Here is a 19,967-nt window from a genome sequence, read left to right on the forward strand (position 1 = left end):
ACCATAACGAAGATATATGAAAAAATCATTTTCCGTCGTCAACGTAAACTATTCCTGGCAGCACTGCTCCATCGGAATCCAATCAGACTAATTGCAATAACTTCAGTTCTAGAGCTGATCCTTGTAACTGTTAATACTCAAATGAAAGGCAATAATCACATTAATGAGTCTTACTTGTTTTTGTGAGCAAATCTCGCCTCAATCAAAAGTTATAGCTGTTTAAAAACGGTGTTGTCCACAAAGAACATGGGCATGAATGGGTTAAAGTTTGAATCGCAGCATCCTCTACGTTATAATTGAAAACTATTTGTTGCAATAATTCTTTTTTATGGTTACATATTTCAAGTGTGGAAAAAGTCGAGTGTAGCTGAAGAAATGCTTTATCCAATATTATCATTATCTCATTTTTGATGTTTTGCGACTTAGTCCGGTCTGACTTAACACCGACCAGTTATGGTATTGAATAAAAATGAGTATCGGTATTGTCGGTATTATAGGTTCGGTGAAATTACATCTAAACTTCAAAAATATGAGTCCATTTCTCAATATCGATCTGCAATGTAAGGAATGTAATTTTAATAACTCGCGTTATTAGGAAAGGAATATTTAATTTTTTGCTCTATTTTGTCAAAAATATTTACAACAATCTAACATAACATGTCGGCACAACTAGCGTAAATAACGGTAAATGATTTTTTAAAAACTTTCCTTATCAACGTTCTGAGTAGTGTTCATTATTGGCTGTGTGCCGACACAATTACTTTGTGGCGTAGGTCATGTCTTTTTGGGTTTGCTGTTACCACGATTTAGTATTTATTCATTTTGATCATGGCAGTTATCACATTGATTTTTGCCGGCCTGGCCATTTTGTCATACGCTGGCTAGAGAGAAGATCATAAATCAACAAGGAGCCAAGGTGTCTACGCGGAAAGTGGCCATTGTGCAAACCCAAGCAAAGTTTGATAGCAGTTTGAAAACTAAACTTTATGTGAGGTTCCCGGCTATGATTACTCAGGTAGATATCGGTGTGGTCGTTTTAACGACTGAAAAATTGTTCTATAGTATCAAACAGAAAATTATTTCTGCCATCAAAATATGATTTTTGCATGCTATAATTTGGATGTTCGACTTTCCTCGGGAAGCGTGCAGGATATCGAGATAGGTGCGGCCAATCCGATCGGCTTATACTAAAATAAATACTTGTTTTCCATCGAAGCTCAAAAATACAATCATTTCGGAGTTTGAATAATCTTCAATGGTGAGTGGACCTTTGTAGGGTCCGAATAGTTATATTGCTCATCTGATCTTCTAAGGTTTGAATATTATTTTTAAAACCCTACTTTTCCACCATAAAATCATGCCAGTGCTTGAAATGTACCATAAAATACAATTAAAATGTAATATTGTCGCAACATTTCATAGCAGCACCATAGAAGTGACATAAAATTATAACATCCTTAGTAGGTTTCATAAAAGCAGCATCAGCATACCTGCAAACACCACAGATAGTAGTATCATAAGGATATCATGATAGTAAAAACTACAATGAAAATAAATTAATATAAAATCAAACATAATTAAAATACAATATAAATAGCTTTAGGTACCTTAAAATGAAGTAAAAATATAAAAAACTCAAACGAATCTTAAAAGAGCCTTCAAGTGCTTTAAAAGTGACAAAAATACCATAACATGCAATAGAGTGGAATAATAATAACAAAATTACCAAAAAGGTATCGTGAAAGTATCATAAAAATATGCTACTAGTATAAAGCATCATCAAGTGACATAATAATATAAATATGCTTCGCATTCTACAGGTAAAATAGTACTCTACAAGTATAAAATTAGCGAAGTTACAATCAGCGTTTATGCTTTGGACAGATAGCTGATCTGACTACATTTTTACATTACATTGGCTTGCATAAGACTCATAGATCCATATCTCCGGAACGAAACAATTCGCAAGCAGGGCTTACAATCACATGTGACCTTATCTCAGTTTATCAGATAATCTTAAACTAATTTTGAATATACGGTCATCTCATTTTAATCATTTATTTCATTAGGCATTTTTTTTATTCATTTTATTATTTTTAGTTCGTCTTATCTATTTTATTCGTTTCATTATTTGGATTCATTCCTTATTAATTTCATGCATTTTCTTCATATCATTCATTAGTTTATTTTTTCACCATTTTCGTTTAATGCATTTTTTCCAATTTATATATTTTAATCAGTTTCTTTATTTTAATAATCTAATTTTTTTTTAAGTCATTCGATTTATTCGTTTCATCCAAATTACTAATTTAACACAATTCAATTTATTGTATTCATTTTGAAACTTTTTTAATATCGTTTAATTTCATTCATTTAATTTATTTCATGGCTTATTTTTACCTTTTTTTATTTATTTTTTTCAATTCTATTAATTTTGCTTATTTCATTAGTTTTATCAATTTTATCCATATAATTTATTTATTTTTTTTGATTTCATTCATTTCTACATTTCTTATCGTGAACGTATTGTAAAAGTATTAAAAAATGTCATGAACACGTAAAACTGTCATAAAAATTCTAGAAGTGCAATAAAAGTGCTTTGATAATCATACGTTAATATCAACATAAAAATATAATAGAAATGCAATATCTGAACCATAAATATGCTATAAAAAATGTCATGAAAGCACCCCAGCAAAATTGCCAACGCAATAATAGTAGCATAAATCTATAATAAGCACGGTCCATTAAAAAACTTTAAAATACTATAAATATGTCATGAAAGTATCAAAAAATCTATCAAAACTACTAGGAAAAGACTTCATAAGTAATATAAAAAATCATATTTTTTAAAAAATGTTATAAAAGTATCATAAAGAACCGTACATGTATCTTCAAAATAACATAAATATATCGTCATCATACATCATACAATAGCTGTTCTAATATCTTAAATGTTACCGAAGGATACCACAAAATACAGTAGAAGTGCAGTACCACGAAGTACCGGCTATGGCTCCCCGAATGAACAGCCGCTGGTGCTGAAAGAAGATTTCGCTAGATTTTCTGAAGGTGTTGCACAAAATACAACGGCGCGAGTGCCGGTGGGTTAAAAATGAAATGATTAAAATGAAGCGAATATAAAACAACCATAAAATACACTAGAAATGCCATCAAAATTATAGAAAGTTTATAAAAGTACTATAAAAATATAAATGTATGTACCATAAAAGATCCTTTGAAATGCCATAAAATTATAATGAGTAGTACAGCAAAAACTATCATGAAACTACCATTCAATTATGATTGAATAACCATAAAAATGAATAACGATATATTAAAAATGCCGTAATATCACATAAACTTAAAATACCGTAAAAGAGCCTTCAATATGTCGAAAAACATTAAAATTAACATAAAAAAAGAAAATACAATAGAAGTACATTCATAATACCATGAAGTCGCCATAGAAACCTGTGACATAAATCTACCATAAACATAAATGCCATATTTTATGTGCCATAAAATACCTTTAAATTACCATTAAAACGCCTTAAGGGTATCCTCTACTCCCGAGGCCCAAAATTGGGTTCTGTTTTTTGGGAATAGGCGTTTTAGCTGTTTTTTTGTAGCAACTTTATGTTCTTGATCTGCTCGCAGGCATCATTGACTGCCCTGTATTTCTGATAAAGACTGGACTTCAATGTTCCGGGAAGGTTTTGTATGTACTTTAAATATGAAATGAATGTTAAATATGAATATAATACTTTAAAACCACAATAAGACCAGAAAGGGCATAAAACTATCATATAAATACCATAAACATGCCTTTAAAATACCATAAAAATATTTTAAGAACACAATAAGAACTGCTATGAAAGCGCGAAAAAATACCATTGGATTGTCGTCAGGTACATTAAAAATTCCATAAAAAATTCCATATATGCTAAAAAATACCGCAGGAATTTAAAAATAAGCAAGTGCCATGAAAATATCAATTATAATGTTAATGTATAAGCATATCGTAAAAGAACCATGCAAATGCCATATAACTAATTTAACTACCATAAAAATATGAAAACTATGAAAATATAATAAAAATGCCTTTAGGATGTCATAAACATGCCTTAAAAGTAACAAAAAATACCATAAAAATTGAATAGAAGTGCAGTAATAGCACCATAAATAATTGGAATGCTATAAAAGTATGGTTACGACATAAAAATACCGTTAAGATAATAATGAGCTATGAAATGCCTTAGAAATACATTTAGGAATCCTGAATAGTGCCACGAAAATATAACAAATGTATTATATAATACTATAAAAATATCAGCGCATCATAAAATGCCTTACAAAAAACGTAATAGTACCCTCAAAATACCATAAAAATACCTTTAATGTAACGTAAAAATACCGTAAAAATATGAAAATAGTACCATTACAGTATCGAAAACGTAAGTACCATAAAAATCTTTAAAGTTCTATAAATATATAAAAAAGGTGCAATGAGAAAAGAAGCTTTACGTACCGATAGAATAACTTCAGTTTCCTCGAAAACGCCATGCAAAAATTTGAAAATCTGTAATAATAACGATAAGTAACGCAATATCATAGAAATGCAATATCAGTAACATAAACATAAAATCAGACAATATGCGTGTGCTATCAAAGTACCGAAGAACACACCATGAACAAAGTTAAAATATGTGCCATAAAAATCCTTTAAAAAAATAGAAAACGTCGCATGTTTCAAAAAAGCTTTTCCATTAATGTCCCATGAATCTACCGTTAATATTAAATAAAAATATTACTATAAAAGTACTATCAAAATACAATAAAACCGTCGTAAACCTACCACAACTTCTATTAAACCATTTAAAAAAAGTCATAAAAATCCACGAGAATAATAAAGACGAGCCGTAGATCATGATAAAAAACCGTTGGGTACCTTAAAAAAAAGTCGTATAAAAGTCATAAAAGTATCATAAAATGCCACACAAAAAATATATCATCAAAAATATATTAAGGTCTAATACAAATTTACAAATACCTTAAAAGTGATGTGAAAATACCATAAAATGCAATAGAATTGCACTAACAGTACAATAAAAGTACCGTAGAATTATTCTAAAATAGTATCATTGCTACATAAATACCATAAATCTGCCATAAAAATACGATAGTATGCGTTATAAAAATACCTGTCATTATTAAATTACAAAAATATGAATTTGTGCAAATATCAAAAGTACCATACCATCGACATAAAAGCTCTAGTCTACTCTACACATACACAGCCAATACATGTAGGGAACCTGGAAAATTGCAAACGTTCGTCTACAATTTTTCTTGTCAAAATTAATGTTTATGGCACGTATGGTATGTGACACAATCAATAAAGCGGCCAGGCCAACTGTGCAATGATTCAAAATTATACGGCAATCAAATTATTCATTCAATGAAGAATTCAACCAACGAATTATATTGCACCTTGAATAAGGAAGAAACGTGAACAACCGTACCGACTGGTTCAATTTGATGGGGGTTTGATAAATCATTGGGAGTGACTTGGCTAAGAGTGTTAATGTCACTCATTTGGTCCTTTCCTGGGATGTTCTTTAAACAATCTCCTAAACAAGAAGGCACCATCCAATTCTTAAATTACCAAGAACCTTTAAATACCATCGATAATGCTATAGAGGAGTCATGAAGGTATTGTAAACATTCGACGGTGTCATACCATTAAAATATCGATTCTGATTTTGAATTCCACATTTCGATTTCGACTCCGATTCTATATCCAATCCCGATTCCGATACCCAAACTGAATTTTCATATCGAATTTCGTTTCCGGATTCCATATTCCGGTTTTGAATTCGATTCCGAAATCCGGTTTGAAATTCCAATTTCGAATTACGATTCCGAATTCTGATTCCTTTTCCGAATTCCTGCTTTGGTTTCCGAGTTCCGATTTCGAGTACGGATTCCAAATTCTGGATTACGATATTGAATATTGATTCCGATTACGAATTTCAATCCAGATTCCGTTTTAGATTTCCGATACCGATTCAAATTCAGGATTCTGATTCTGAAATTCTCCTCGGCTGTGGCTTCCGATTCCGAGCTCTGATTCTGACTTTCGATCGAACTCCTATTCTGATTCTGAATTCCGATTCCAAGTTACGATTTTCGGTTTCGATTCCGAAATCCAAAGTCCGACCCCGAACTCCGATTCCGAAATCCTATTCTAGATTTCAATTTCCATTACTTTCACGGATTATGATTCCACATTTCGATTCTGGTTTCCGATTCAGAGTAACTTTTCGATTCCGATCTCTGAATTTCCGAATTTCGAGTCCGGATATCCAATTCTGATTTTGAATTCTGAGTCCGGATTTTGTATACTAAAATCCGATTTCCGAATTCCATACGTTTTCACATTCCGAATCCCGGATTCCAATTTCGGGCTCTGATTTCGTTTTGGCTAGGAAAACCCAATGAGTTGTGTTTCAAATCTAATCGAAAGAATCAATAAACGGCAACAAATGGATCCTGTACGTACACGTCGCCATGCTCAAATCATTTGACAGAATACCCAATTGCTGAATATTTTAAATATTTTAATAGGCCCAATTCCTTGATTCGTTGACGCGGTGAATTTTTACGTACTCAACAGCTAATGCTGCAATTTTGGACGTTTTGGTGAAATGAAATATTCTTGCTTCATTATTTCGTCAAGGAAGCCACCTGAGTCCACTGTTTTTTGTTCTATTTATGAACGACCTCTACGGAGCGATAGATTCTGCTACTAAACTGTTCTACGCTGAGGATCTCCCGCTGTTCTAAATCAACGCTACTCCTCCGTTTTTCCGCCTCGAATGTTGGGTGCTACAGTCAGTCATTGATGTGTGTACTGAGGGGCGTGACATTAACGACATGGCGCCGATTTTTAACTACACTTTTTAACAAGTTTGATTTTAATATAAAATGGTGGGCGTAGCGTAGTTGGTAAATCGATTGCCTTGTACGCAGCGCACCTGGGTTCGAGTCCCGACCCCGTACATAGGGTTAGAAATTTTTCACAAAAGATTTTTCTAACCCGAAGAGGCCAACGACCTTAAGATTAAAGCCTCTATAATCGAAATAAAAAAAATTATATATAATTTCGGTTTATTGACGACTAAATAAGTATACACTGACTTCACCGAATAGCTCGATAAAAATAGGGATATTTTTAAATGTGTCTAAAATGCCGGCGGAATCGAGATATTTAAAGTAATCACTCGATTCGTTTTAACCGAACTCGGCTTTTGCTTAGAGTTTATTTTCATCTTTAAAAAAGCAACTACTGACAAAAATTCGTACTTCTCAAGTAACAATATTACAAGGAATCGATTACAGATAAAAGTCCAAGAAATTTACTGCAGTTTAAACGGCCGCGCTGTAACCCATTTTACCTCATTTATGATTCGTAATCGAGTTTTGAGTTCTTGAAGTTTGGAAAGGAAGGAGGGGCCAAGGAAGCGATTGTAGATAGATAAAATTATACAAACGAAACACCCGTTTTAGCCTGGTCCCGCTTTACTCCAATTCCAACCTACAATAATTCTCAGTTCAATCTGAAACTTCCTTTCCGAAGTAAGCTGGATACGGTTGATCATAATTTGTTTTTCTTTCATAAAAAGTTCACATATTCGATTGTAGATAGTTGGAATTATCGACGTACAAGGTATTTTGAGCCCATCTTACCCCAAACTTTCCATTTATTCAAGCTTCCTGTTGAACCTGAAGCTACATTTCGGAGCTAAACTGAATGCGGCTGACCCTAAAAAAAACTTGCGTAAAAATTTCAAGGAGGCGATTAGCGGGGTTTCTCACACTGTTTCTCTGCAATATTTCACGTGGGAGTTTGTCATTTCCATTTGATTTTTTTTATATATATTTTGCTGTATTATTTGTACTGTTTTTCAAAATTGCACATTGTAGAACGCATGAAATTTTAAATGTTAATGTCATTGTAAGGAAACGTGTATCAACTTGACATCGTAAATCGAGCTCTTTGAACTATGCATGTGAAATACGCATTGTCCTGTCTGAGTGGTCAGTCCCATCATCTTCAATCGATTCTTTGAGTTTTTCATTCAAACCAGTTCTATTTCATTATCTATTATATAGTCAGTCTTGAAAATATACCCTAACAAAAAGGGGAAATGGGGTAAAATGAGCATGATAACGTATATCTAAATTAGATTTTAAGGATATTTCACTTAAAAAAATGATAAACTTCGCTCTCTTCTTTTATATTCTTTTCGTTTTTTCTTATTGTACAATGCATGAATTTATTTCATGTTCCGAACTCAGATGCTGGTTCCTTTCCGCCACACCGCGTCAAAGAGCACCACCCCTGATGGATAACAAATTGAGCTAGTAATAAGTTGATCGATTTATTATTCTCTCGTCGCTGCGCCAGATTGTACCATTGACTTGTACCGCCTAAATTCGCTTACCCCTCACTCACCGACCTCACCACCATCATCACTCTTCGTTTGGATATTCAACGCACAAACGTTCCCGTGAAAGTTCAAAATCCTAGCTCGAGACATACGTCCCTATCGTTAGTGGCAGCGAAAGCAATACATAATGTGATAAGACGACAGCGCAAAACACCCCCTCGTTTTGGGGTGATTGTATTCGACTGAATGCTGCTGCTGTTGCCGCTGCTGGGCACATTCCACCTTCCAAAACACCGACGAAAAAAGAAAAATAAATGGGAACGGCGTCACCCTTCAGAGAAAGGCAAAAGCACAAATTAAGAGCAACTACACACGGGGCAACACCACCACCAGAAAGAAGGACCAAACCAGAGGGGAAGGGGAGCTGGAATCTGCTTATCTTGCCTAGTTAGTGCACTGCCCTCTCCGTGTTTTCCCTTCGTTTGCAACAGGGGCGAATCATCAGTTGTAGTTCAGCAAACCGAACTTGAACCCGTGTTCTGTCAGTCAGTCATCCAGGGTCCCGAACTCGCTGTTTGCTCGCGCCAACGAAAATAAAAAAAAACAACGAGTCGCATCCTCCAGGGACGATCCCTACCCCCTCCACCCTGTGTGTAGGGTCTCACTTGATGAATCATTCACCCTCTCGGGCTCGCTTCGTTTAGTGTGGCAGTAAACCAACTTTCCGCGGGGCGATGATGGTTCTTTGAAGGAGGGAGATTGTCAAATGTGCCGCCGCAGTAACGCCGTGCGCGCCGGTGAAAGCGGTGGCGTCGTCAGGTGCCACACTCGGCCTTCTAACATTCCTACATTAACCAACTCGGCAGTTCAACACCTGGCGACTGGTGTCTAAATGGCCTTCACCCCCGCACGTTCGCAAAGGTGACGCTACTGCCGAGCACCGATTTTCGGTGCAAACCACCAGCCAACATCAGATCGTCGTCGTCGTCGTCCTCTCGAGTGCTGCGGCTGCGTTTTGGGCGATGTGAACGGTTTGATGCTGACGCATCCGTCCCATTTCGTCCTTTTCAACCACGGACACCCACAGACCGTGTGTGTCCGTACCAGAGTCAGAGGCAGGCCCAGGCCGTGTCAAGCTAGACCAGCAGCAGCAGCAGGCCACCCACAACAGGTTTCCTTCGTCGTCGTCGTCGGTGGCAGTGAGATAAAAGTTCACTTCTGCGATGAGGTGGTGGAACTATGTACTCCCACGACCACCGTCGTCGCCTCGTTTGTGGCTTGCCTGGCGGTCCTTGAAAGGTGTGGGATGGATGGATGGTGAGACCGAGCGGGTCTCGCGGAGGGGTTGTTTCGTTATCCTTTGCGCTTTCTTGGTACGCGTGTTTAGCCCTGGGTTGAGCTGGCTGGTTGGATGGTGGTGGTGATGGTGGTCGCGTCAAAGACATTCCCGCAAATTCGTTTGCCATCCTGGGTCGCAGAGTAAATTACGGCAGTATTGAAGGTGTCTTTTGTGTTGTTGCTGTGCGGTTCAGAGAGAGAGAGGGGTCAATGGAATTTTTGGAATGATTTCGTTGGCGAAATCGGTGATTTTTCAACATAAATGACGTGTGCTTACTTATCGGGAGGCCCCCGACTCAACATTTTGAACTATTAATATATGTCGCCCATCCGTTAGCCCCTTGATGTTCCAGTACCAGTTCACAAGCGTGCATATTGCACGCAGCAGACCGGCTGGGATCGGCTTTGGAACGGAAAGAGATGGATGCAATACGCGTGTAACGAAGGGTACTGGGAGGGGAAATGAGAGCAAGGGAAGCGAGTGTGTGAAATTGTCGGATTCATCCTCCGTCGGTGATGAGACACTTTTCGTGGAGGTGTTTTCCGCTGTTTCGCCTCGGTCGCCCTTTTTACGTATTCCGGCTGCATCCACACAGGCATTTTCGTGGTGCTGGTGGTGTAGACTTCTTCTTCTTCTTCGTCTTCTTCGTTCGGTGATTACGTGTCCTCAGCGCGGCAGCATCCAGCAGCGGGTTTAACCGTGCTTTGAACGTGTGGGCCTGTGTGTGTATGTGTTTGAGTTGTGCTGGATTTTCTAGCAGACAGGGACGGCACGGTTCGGTAGATATTAAGTTAAATTCCAGGGATTTTTGGAATTCATTGAAGATGTTTGTCGTGGAATTTGCTACTAAATACGTGGAGGGAGACATCTAAGCTGGGGATCAGCTAAGCAACGATGGGGACTTTTATCGGAACCGGTGTAATCCACTTGATGAGGGTTTATTATACGAATTTCAAATTATTGTTACATTTTATTTTCAGTCTTAGGACAAAACGTTCCAAGAATAGAAACAAAGCTGCTTCTCGGCCCTCGTTTCAACAGTTGGAATTGGCCTGCACTGGAATAGCATCTGCTGCGCTTGCGATTTCGACGTGAATATTCATTTAGCACGTGTTTCGAGGAACAGTTTTCCCGGGAATTTGTCTTCTCTTCATCAGGATTCAATTTCTCTCTGTTAATTCTAAGAAATTACAAGTATATTTTTTCGAACAACTCGCCATCTACCAAATCCTAACACGAGGCAACAAATAACTTTGCGAACTACGGAAATTACGAGACAAAGTTTTGAGACAATCTTGTGTTCAAATATATGTGGGTTTGGCTTGTTTTTTGCTTAATTTTTGAGGCAATTTTGATTTTATTAACTAATTAATATTATTAATCTGAAAAAATCAATGCGAAACCTTGGCACTAAATTCCAGACTAAACCAGAACAAAAAATGATTGAAGACGAAAATGTCGTTTTTGGATTGAAAATCCATCATTTTTCTAGCTTGAGTTGTTTGGATGACCTCTTATACCCTACTTACACGAAGTGTCATAAACTTGAGTGCAATAATTATCGAGACAAAATAATGCAATTTGACCTATAAGTTACGCTCCCGTGTTCTGTTTAGCAGACGCCGACTACCAAAACAAGTTTCAAGTAGGGCGATCCAATCATCGACCGTCCAGATTTTTACCCTGCGATAAATTTTGAATAAGTTACGGGAATACAATTTCTTTGTGGATTATAAGACAGCGTACGATTCAGTGAAACCAAACTAACCGCAGCAGACAATGCTGGGAACTGGCTTACCGATACTTCTAATTAGGCTAATTCGACCGTCTTAATACCAGATGAGACCTTCATTTCTTTACGACGTTGGATTAATTGAAGCAGAGCGTTTCACTTACTGATAGAGACATCCAGTCCTAAAGGGTCGGTTTCGAGAAGGAAATGAATTAGGTGCGATGTAAAATTGTCGAAGAGTCTTGAAACAGTGATATATGATGTTAATCGCGAGAGAAAAAGTTGCGAATAGGACTTTCTACAGTTTGCATAGTCAGCTAAAATGGCGAAGTCTAACTACGCACACAAAACTTACTCTGTACAAATAACTGATACTCCCTATTGCTCTATGCGGCTTTAACGTTGAAAAAGGAAGTTTGGCTAGTACTGGATGTGGTTGAGAGAAGAATGTTGTGCTCTACGCTTGGCTTCAAAATAGTAAATAAAACTTCACAAAGTATACCAACAGTGTTGAATAACGCCGTTTTTCATCTTCATCGGATAAATTGCGTATTTTATTGCTCCAAACATCTTTACAGAAGACCGAAAAAATTTAACCCAAGAAGCTAGATAAATTAGTTGGAAAAATAAATTCTCCAAAAAACATATGATATCTGAGCTAGTTTTAAAATTTTTATCATGAAAATAATGTTTTGTGCATCGGAAGACCAATATAGCACGGCCGAATACAATGGGCTGAACAGTTATATCCGTCATCAGTAGTACTCTCTTGCTGTTCAGTGATCGGAAGTTATCATTTGTGTCTTGTTCTTACGGGCCGCTGTTATGAAACCGCCTTCGTTCCGATATTTGTTTCCTTACTGGTGGTGCTGGATGTTGGCTTGGAGACACTAGGCGCAATCGTTATTATTTCGTTGTTACTATCGACATTTGACCATTTGCTTGCATTTCAGCGGCGAGCATTGAAAGCTATTTGTTGGTTTTTATATTGTTCGGTCTGTTTATTTGCTCAAGTATGGTACACCAAACTTTTTTTTCGCCGAATATCAGCATTCGAAAAATTCAGTACAATTTTGCTGAAATCACAACCAAATTTTGGTGTGTACCAATTACGTTTTACATTCGAAATTTCTTAAAGCTAGATGGTTGCAATGCAAAATTATTTGAATACTACACTTAAAAGCTAAGGATCTATCTTAGAAATAAAGAACAATTTTTGGCCTATCTTAAACCAGGATTCAATATACATGGAGAATGTATGTTGGTGTAGGTTGTAGTAGATTTATTTTCCTTAGCGATTTCAACGCATAGCTTTCCTCAATGTGCCGTTTGGTTACAAAACTAGCACACAGGAATCTGGGTAGGTGTACAGCGTTATTTGCCTATTTGTCCCATTCCATTCTGCTTTCAAAGTCAGATAGAAAGGGGCAAGTTTGATCAGCAGCACTTTCAACACTCGAACGCCGTTGCGAATGCTTTTTGAAAACGTATTTCTCTCGTGCATTTTCTAAGGGGTTTTAACGTTGTCACATCCGACGGCATGTTGAATATTTTTCCGCGCAATGAAGTTTTCTGTCTGGGCTTAACATCGAAACGTTATCAATGCACAGTTTCTCACGTGGTGTAACTGTATGTAGGTTACGTAAGCTTCATTTTCACCTTTTTATTAGACACACTGTGAAAAGATATGTCCTCAAGCAGGAATCGAACCTGCGATCTCTCTTTGTTGGGCACGCTAACCACACGATGGCGGAGTGGTTTATGCACCCAACTAGAGACTGGCAGATCGCAGGTTCGATTCCTTCTTGCGTACATATTTTTTTCAGTGTGTCCAATAAAAAAGTGAATTGTCACCGTTTCGGTAATTCGCTCTCTGCCTGTTATCCATTGGACGCGTTCTGAAAGAAAAAAAAGTTAAGATCTTAGCTTAACTTGATGCAAACAAAAAATTAAAACAATTGAAAAAAAATTAAAAATCTAGAAAATTATAAAAGATAAAAAATAAAAAGAAAATTGAAGAAAGCAAAGAACAGAAAAATGCACCAGTAAGATAAAAAATGGGAAAATGTACTTTTGCATATAAAATATTTAAAATAATCCATAAAGAATTGTAAAACGATCCATAAAAAAGTTGTCCATGTTCCATAAAACAAAACTGAAAATCCATAAAACAGTTTGAATGATCCATAAAAAAGGGTGATTTGATCCATAGATTATGTAAAATTGAACCATAAAATGGTCGCAAAAGAGCACTAAAATAGTAATAAAAGAGCAATTAAAATCAACCAATGCCCCATAAAAATATTGAAAATGTTCCATAAAATGATACATTTTGCGCCATAAATTAACTGACATTGATCCATAGAATATTAACAATGTATATTAAAACACGTCAATATGTTCCATAATATCGACAAAAATGTTCCACGGTATTACAAAATGGAGCAATAAAATGTCAGAAAAAGTTGCATAAATTTGATGAAAATGTTTGCTAAATAATTTTTCTTGGTCCATAGAAGATGTACAAATGAACATTAGAAATGATTCGTATATCGAACGTTAAATTATGGTTCTTGGATATTTACAAAACGATCCATAAGAAAAGAAAATGTGCACTAGAAAAAATAAATTTAATGTATTCATGCGAAATTTTATGGTAAACTGAAAAAATAAGTTGTGCTTAATAATTCTCATAACAGTGACAGTGTTTTAACAAGTGAGCTTATACTGGGAGCTTGTGTGATGCGGCTTGGCCGCATATCCGAGGCCAAGGATCCGAAGCGGCGCAAAGCCGCTGAGGATCCGTTGGACGAGGCATTGATTAACCCGTAGTTGGAATTACAAGCAAACCTGTGGTCCTCTCGTTTGCCCGGTTTACTTAAACATAGGGGCTATAGCTAGTTAAAAGCCGACTGAGCGGCAGCGAAGTCGGACAGTGCACTAGAAAGCGATGTGGCGTAGCCACATTAGTCAGTTTTCATGGATAAAGTGTCCGTTTTCGCTTCATATAGTTATTCAGATAGTATTTGCGACTCATGCCAGCCTGTATCAGTGGTCTAATAACTCTCAGCGCTCTAATATCATAAATATCCTGACGTTTAAAGAGTTGCCATAATGATTTCAGGTTAGCTAAGGTCAGTTAGCTGACTAGTGGGATACGGAAGCTGAAGTTTAACTATAATGTATGCATTGTTTGTTGTACTTTGACATTACAACCAAATGTAATAAACTTTATTATTAGTTCGAATAGCAAAAATTTCGCATGAATTCATTAAATTTATTTTTTCTGGTGCATAAGCACATATTAATGGATCGTTTTACATTTTCTTTTCCTATGGATCGTTTTGTAAATATCCATGAACCATAATTTAACGTTCGATATATGAATCATTTCTAATGTTCATTTGTACATCTTCTATGGACTAAGAAAAATTATTTAGGAAACATTTTTATCAAATTTATGGAACTTTTTCTGACATTTTATTGCTCCATTTTGTAATACCGTGGAACATTTTTGTCGATATTATGGAACATATCGACGTGTTTTAATGTACATTGTTAATATTCTATGGATCAATGTCAGTTAATTTATGGCGCAAAATGTATCATTTTATGGAACATTTCCAATATTTTTATGGGGCATTGGTTAATTTTAATTGCTTTTTTATTACTATTTTATTGCTCTTTTGCGACCATTTTATGGTTCAATTTTACATAATCTATGGATCAAATCACCCCTTTTTATGGATCATTCACACTGTTTTATGGATTTTCAGTTTTGTTTTATGGAACATGGACAACTTTTTTATGGATCGTTTTTCAATTTTTTATGGATCATTTTTGTTGTTTTAGCGGCGCAAACTTAGGGCTGCCATAAAAAATACATCAAGAATTTTAAAGAAATCGTAAATATTTTAAAGAAATCGAAAAAATTTATTAAAAAAGTTCAGAAAATTAACGCATACAACGAATAATTAACGAAACGATTGGAAAAAAATAAAAATTGAAAATATAATAAAATAGAATAAGTAGTTAAATTATAATAAAAAAATAGAATGGAAAAAATACACCAAAATTAAATATATAAAAATAAAAGGAAATAGAGAAAAATTTAATAAGAAAAAAGTTAGGTTAAGAAAATTGATGCAAACAATAAAAAACAACAAAAGAGTTAAAACAAAATTTAAATTTGAAAAATTATAAATTATAAATAGCAAATTAATACAAAAAATAATCAACAAAACAACTAGAAAAAAATTAAAATTGAAAAAATTGTAAAAAATAATAAATAATGAATAATTGAAAAGAGAATGGAAAAAAATACACCGAAAAGGTAAATATTTAAAAATAAAAATATATCGAAAAAAACAAATTAAAAATAGTTTAGAAAATTGATGCGAACAAAAAATAATCAACTAAGCAATTGAAAAAATAAAGTATGGCAAAAATCATAAACAAATAAAAAATAACAAAAAAAAAAATCAAAGAAAGGAAAACATACACCAAAACCGCAAAAACGAAATGAATGGAAAGATGAAATGAACAAATGCAGGAAATTAAAAAAGCGATATATATGCAAATGGTGAAAGGGTAAAATAAAAACTAATAAAATTAAAAAAAATAAGATAAAAAATAAAAAAAACTTTAAAATACAAAAAAGGTAAAAAAATCGAAAAATGCCAACAAAGTTTTTACAAACAAAATTTAAAAAATAGAAGCAATAAAAAAAAGAATTGCACCATGCAAGTAAAAATATAAAAACGGAAAAAATCCCCTTTCGTGTCATAAGGAAGAAGGGGTGGAGAGGACTAGAACGTGATGTAAAATGTTTTTATTGAAAAAAGGTTTAAAACTTGCTTTTTCTGACCCACTAAAAGAGAAGTAAAGAAAATTTGTGGCAATTGATGGAATATGGAAAGCGGGAAATTTTAGGTAGTTTTACAATATTAACCCATTATAACCCAGGGGTTTGAAAAAGTGAGCCAAATGCAGTGATATCTTCAATTCCACCAAAAAATGTATCAAGGATTATGGGAAAAACAAAACCACCGCTTAAAATGGTTTTGAGAATGAAAATATCTCGTGCAAAAAAATTCGAGCGTTTAAATAAAAACAACAAATTTTAAGTTGTTTGACATATTTCTTCGGATTTTCTGATAGACAACACTTCTTTTACACCTGTAGGAACGTTTTGTCACATAATGGAATTATTAGCACGATTTCCAACAATAAAATTCAATTAAATGTATTGCTTACTTTTCAGCCGCCATTTTCCCCAACTATACATGGTTCAAAAATGTAAACAAAATTATAAAAAATGGCAGTTGTCTTGTTTCACAATGAAATATGAGGTGCAATGATCCCATTAGTGCAATAATAAAGCAGTTAGATGCCAAAATTCTGTAGTAAATACGCGTAAAACGATGGATAGTTCTGCGTATGAAATTTCATACGCTAGGATATAATGGGTTAAAATTCCGATATTGTTCGATAATACAATATTGATTTTACTTGAATATTGAATTGTTTTTTTCAAAAACTTTTCAGTTAAAGTATTTTATTCTCATTTTTTCGATTTAAGTTTGTTAATAAATGAATCTGAATTTTTATGCTCTGAAGTTTGCATTTTTTCGTTTGTTAATTTCTTTAACTATTAATTTAAATCGTAGTGTTGTAGTTTTTCGCTATTCTAAAGAGACACGAATCGCCCACTCGAACATGACAATGCGTATGACATCCGCATATTCGACAGATATCGTGTTTGTGTGTGTTTGCTAAATCGAACACTCATTTTTTTTATTTCCCTTATAGAGATTTTAACATTATGGTCATTCGCTTCTGTTTTTTAGGTTAGAAAAATCCCTAACCCTATGTGAGGGGTATGGGATCGAATCCAGGTAAGCTGCGTACAAGGCATTCGATTTACAAACTATATCCACCCCTTCATTTATAATTCACTTTGTGCAATTAATTCCCAATTCTGAAACTGACGGGAAGCTTATCAATATGGTTATCGAACTCCACGTGTTTTTTTTTTCCCTGAGGGATGCCTGCAGAGATATCTTCAGAGCGAAAAGTAGCCACGGACAATCTGTAAACTGTCACGGGTTCGTAGGAAAAAGTTAAAAGGGGGAAAACACAAATGTAAGATATTTTGAAAGTAAATAACAGGAAAAGTAAAAATGTAACTATTTAAATCAATAAAAAGTGGAACATTGCAACAGTGAAAAGTTTGAAGCAAATGGAATAAAATGAAAGAAATAGTAAGACAATGGCAAAAATTGATTTTTCATATAACAAAAATAAAAAAAATGCTCCAAAACATATGAATAACAAAAAAAGTTTATGCTAGAAAAAAATGCAAAATAAACATGCAAATATTATGATAAATTGTATAGTTTTTTGAGCAAAAATGAAATGGATGAATAATGGATTGCAGTGCTGCATTGAATGCTTTAGAATAGTACTAAAAATTGAAAATAAAATTAAGAAGTGCCAAAGCAAAAGAATCTATTTTATCTATTCGAATTCGCTGTATGCTTTTTTCTTTATTTCTTTTTATCTATTTTTATGTATTTTTAAATTTTTCCTTGATTTTATTTTTTATAAGTTTGATTTTTCTTTGTTTTGATTTATTTTTCATTATTTTTATTTTCCTATTTTTCTTTATATATCTTTTTAGCTTTTTATTTTCCATAATTTTTTTTTGGTTTTTATTGATATTTCTTTACCAATTTTGCTTTTTTGTTTTTCTTTCACCTTTTATTCTTTTTTCTTTTTCATATACTACTTTTGTTTTTTTATTTTATTGTTTCTTTTCTTTTTCGTTATTTTTATACTCCTTCATTTGCATTTTTCTCTTTAATTTTGAAGTTTAGATACTAGGAGAAATTCAACAGATCTAATAAACTGGGTGGCAGCTGGGGTAGTGTGTGATCTCGCTTTAAAGACAGACTATGACCACCGTCGCCAGTACGATAATCATGTCTTCTTCCTGGGCCGTCATCGCAGCCCAGGGATAGTATCAGGGTTTGTGTGCTGGACCGGAGTCCCAAGGGTTGCGGGTACGAAACCTGCCTCTGGGGTGATATTTTTCACAAAATTGCGTTTTTGCACAAAAATTAACCGAAGACTGCTTATCAAGAAGATTGGCAACTCTGTCCAAAATCTGGAGACAGTAACAGTAAAGCCACTTGTACTTCCTATAGTGATGCACACACACATATACACTTTTACATTAAGCTTCCTACCTTCCTCCAATAGAGGCGCTGTAACCGTTGTCGCCTCTCGTTTGTATTGGGGAAAGAAAGAGATAACAGTCTTCTTAATATGTAGTCTTCGGTTTAACTCACCATTTTGATCTGTTTTCCCTATACCAGCAAAAAAAAGTCTTCGATTGTTTTTTTTCTTTACTTGTAATTTTCTCGAGTTTTTCCATTTTACTTTTTTATTTTTCTTTCTATTAATTTTCCTATTTTATTTTTTTTATCATTTTTATAATTTTGGCATTTTTTTAATTTTTTTTTATTTCCGTTAAATCTTTATTTTTATTTTTTTCCATATGTTTGGTTTTTCATAATTATTATATTTTTTGATTTCCTGATGTTTTTACTTCCTTTTTTCCATTTTCGATCCCTTCATTTTTCAGCCAATTCTTAAATTTTACTTTATTTTTCTATTTCGTCTTAATAGTTTTTATCTATTTTATTCATTTAATTTGTCAATCTCAACACTCAAATTCATAATATTTGCCCACCCATCTAGTCGACTCCGGGAGCAAGATATTCTCTGATTTTTGTCTCTTTTCAAATAGGTATTAGAATTCCGAATATTTTCCTTATCAACTTTCAATCTTGATATGTATTAAATCATGAATTTTGCATATGTATTTGTTGCTGCATTATTCCTTTTTTAATTTTTGTATTATATTAGTAAGATTTTAAATCAAGCTTTCTTCATTATTTCACTTATTATTTGTTTTAAATACTATTCGTCTGTTTTTTAATAATTAAATTTCTTATTTGTATTTTTGTTTCGAATGTATTGATTTTAAAATTTCTTTACTTACGATATTTTTTCTATATTTCAGTATCGGAATTTTCCAATTACTTACGTCTTCATTTTGATTGTATTTAAAGCTATTTTTGTATTTTTTCATTTTTTTTAAGCAAGATTTTTTTTTCGAGAGCTGTCCTACTGGAGCTGTTAAGCTAGGTTCTCAGAAGGGCTCCCCGTCAGAATCACTCACTACAATTGCAGACTAGACGAGAAATTTCACCCACTAGAACACTGCTTAAGGCCATTGGCAGCGGGCCGTGATTCTGAATGTGATATGCATTCTACGGTTCAGATATGTGCGGGCGTAGGGGCTTCTAAGCGATCGCGTGTATCATCGCGAAAGGCTCGGGTGTTTGTACGTTAACGTATTCAATCGCATGTG

At 34.3% G+C, this 19,967-nt stretch overlaps 1 protein-coding gene across 14 annotated transcripts in view; it reads left to right on the forward strand.

The window, feature by feature from the left end:
• The window catches only part of LOC131687438 (ephrin type-B receptor 1), a 177,821-nt gene that overhangs the window by 36,120 nt on the left and 121,734 nt on the right, over positions 1-19,967 (forward strand). The window lies entirely within an intron of this gene.

Source organism: Topomyia yanbarensis, chromosome 1, assembly GCF_030247195.1.
Source record: "Topomyia yanbarensis strain Yona2022 chromosome 1, ASM3024719v1, whole genome shotgun sequence".
Classification (NCBI taxonomy): Eukaryota; Metazoa; Arthropoda; class Insecta; order Diptera; family Culicidae; genus Topomyia; species Topomyia yanbarensis.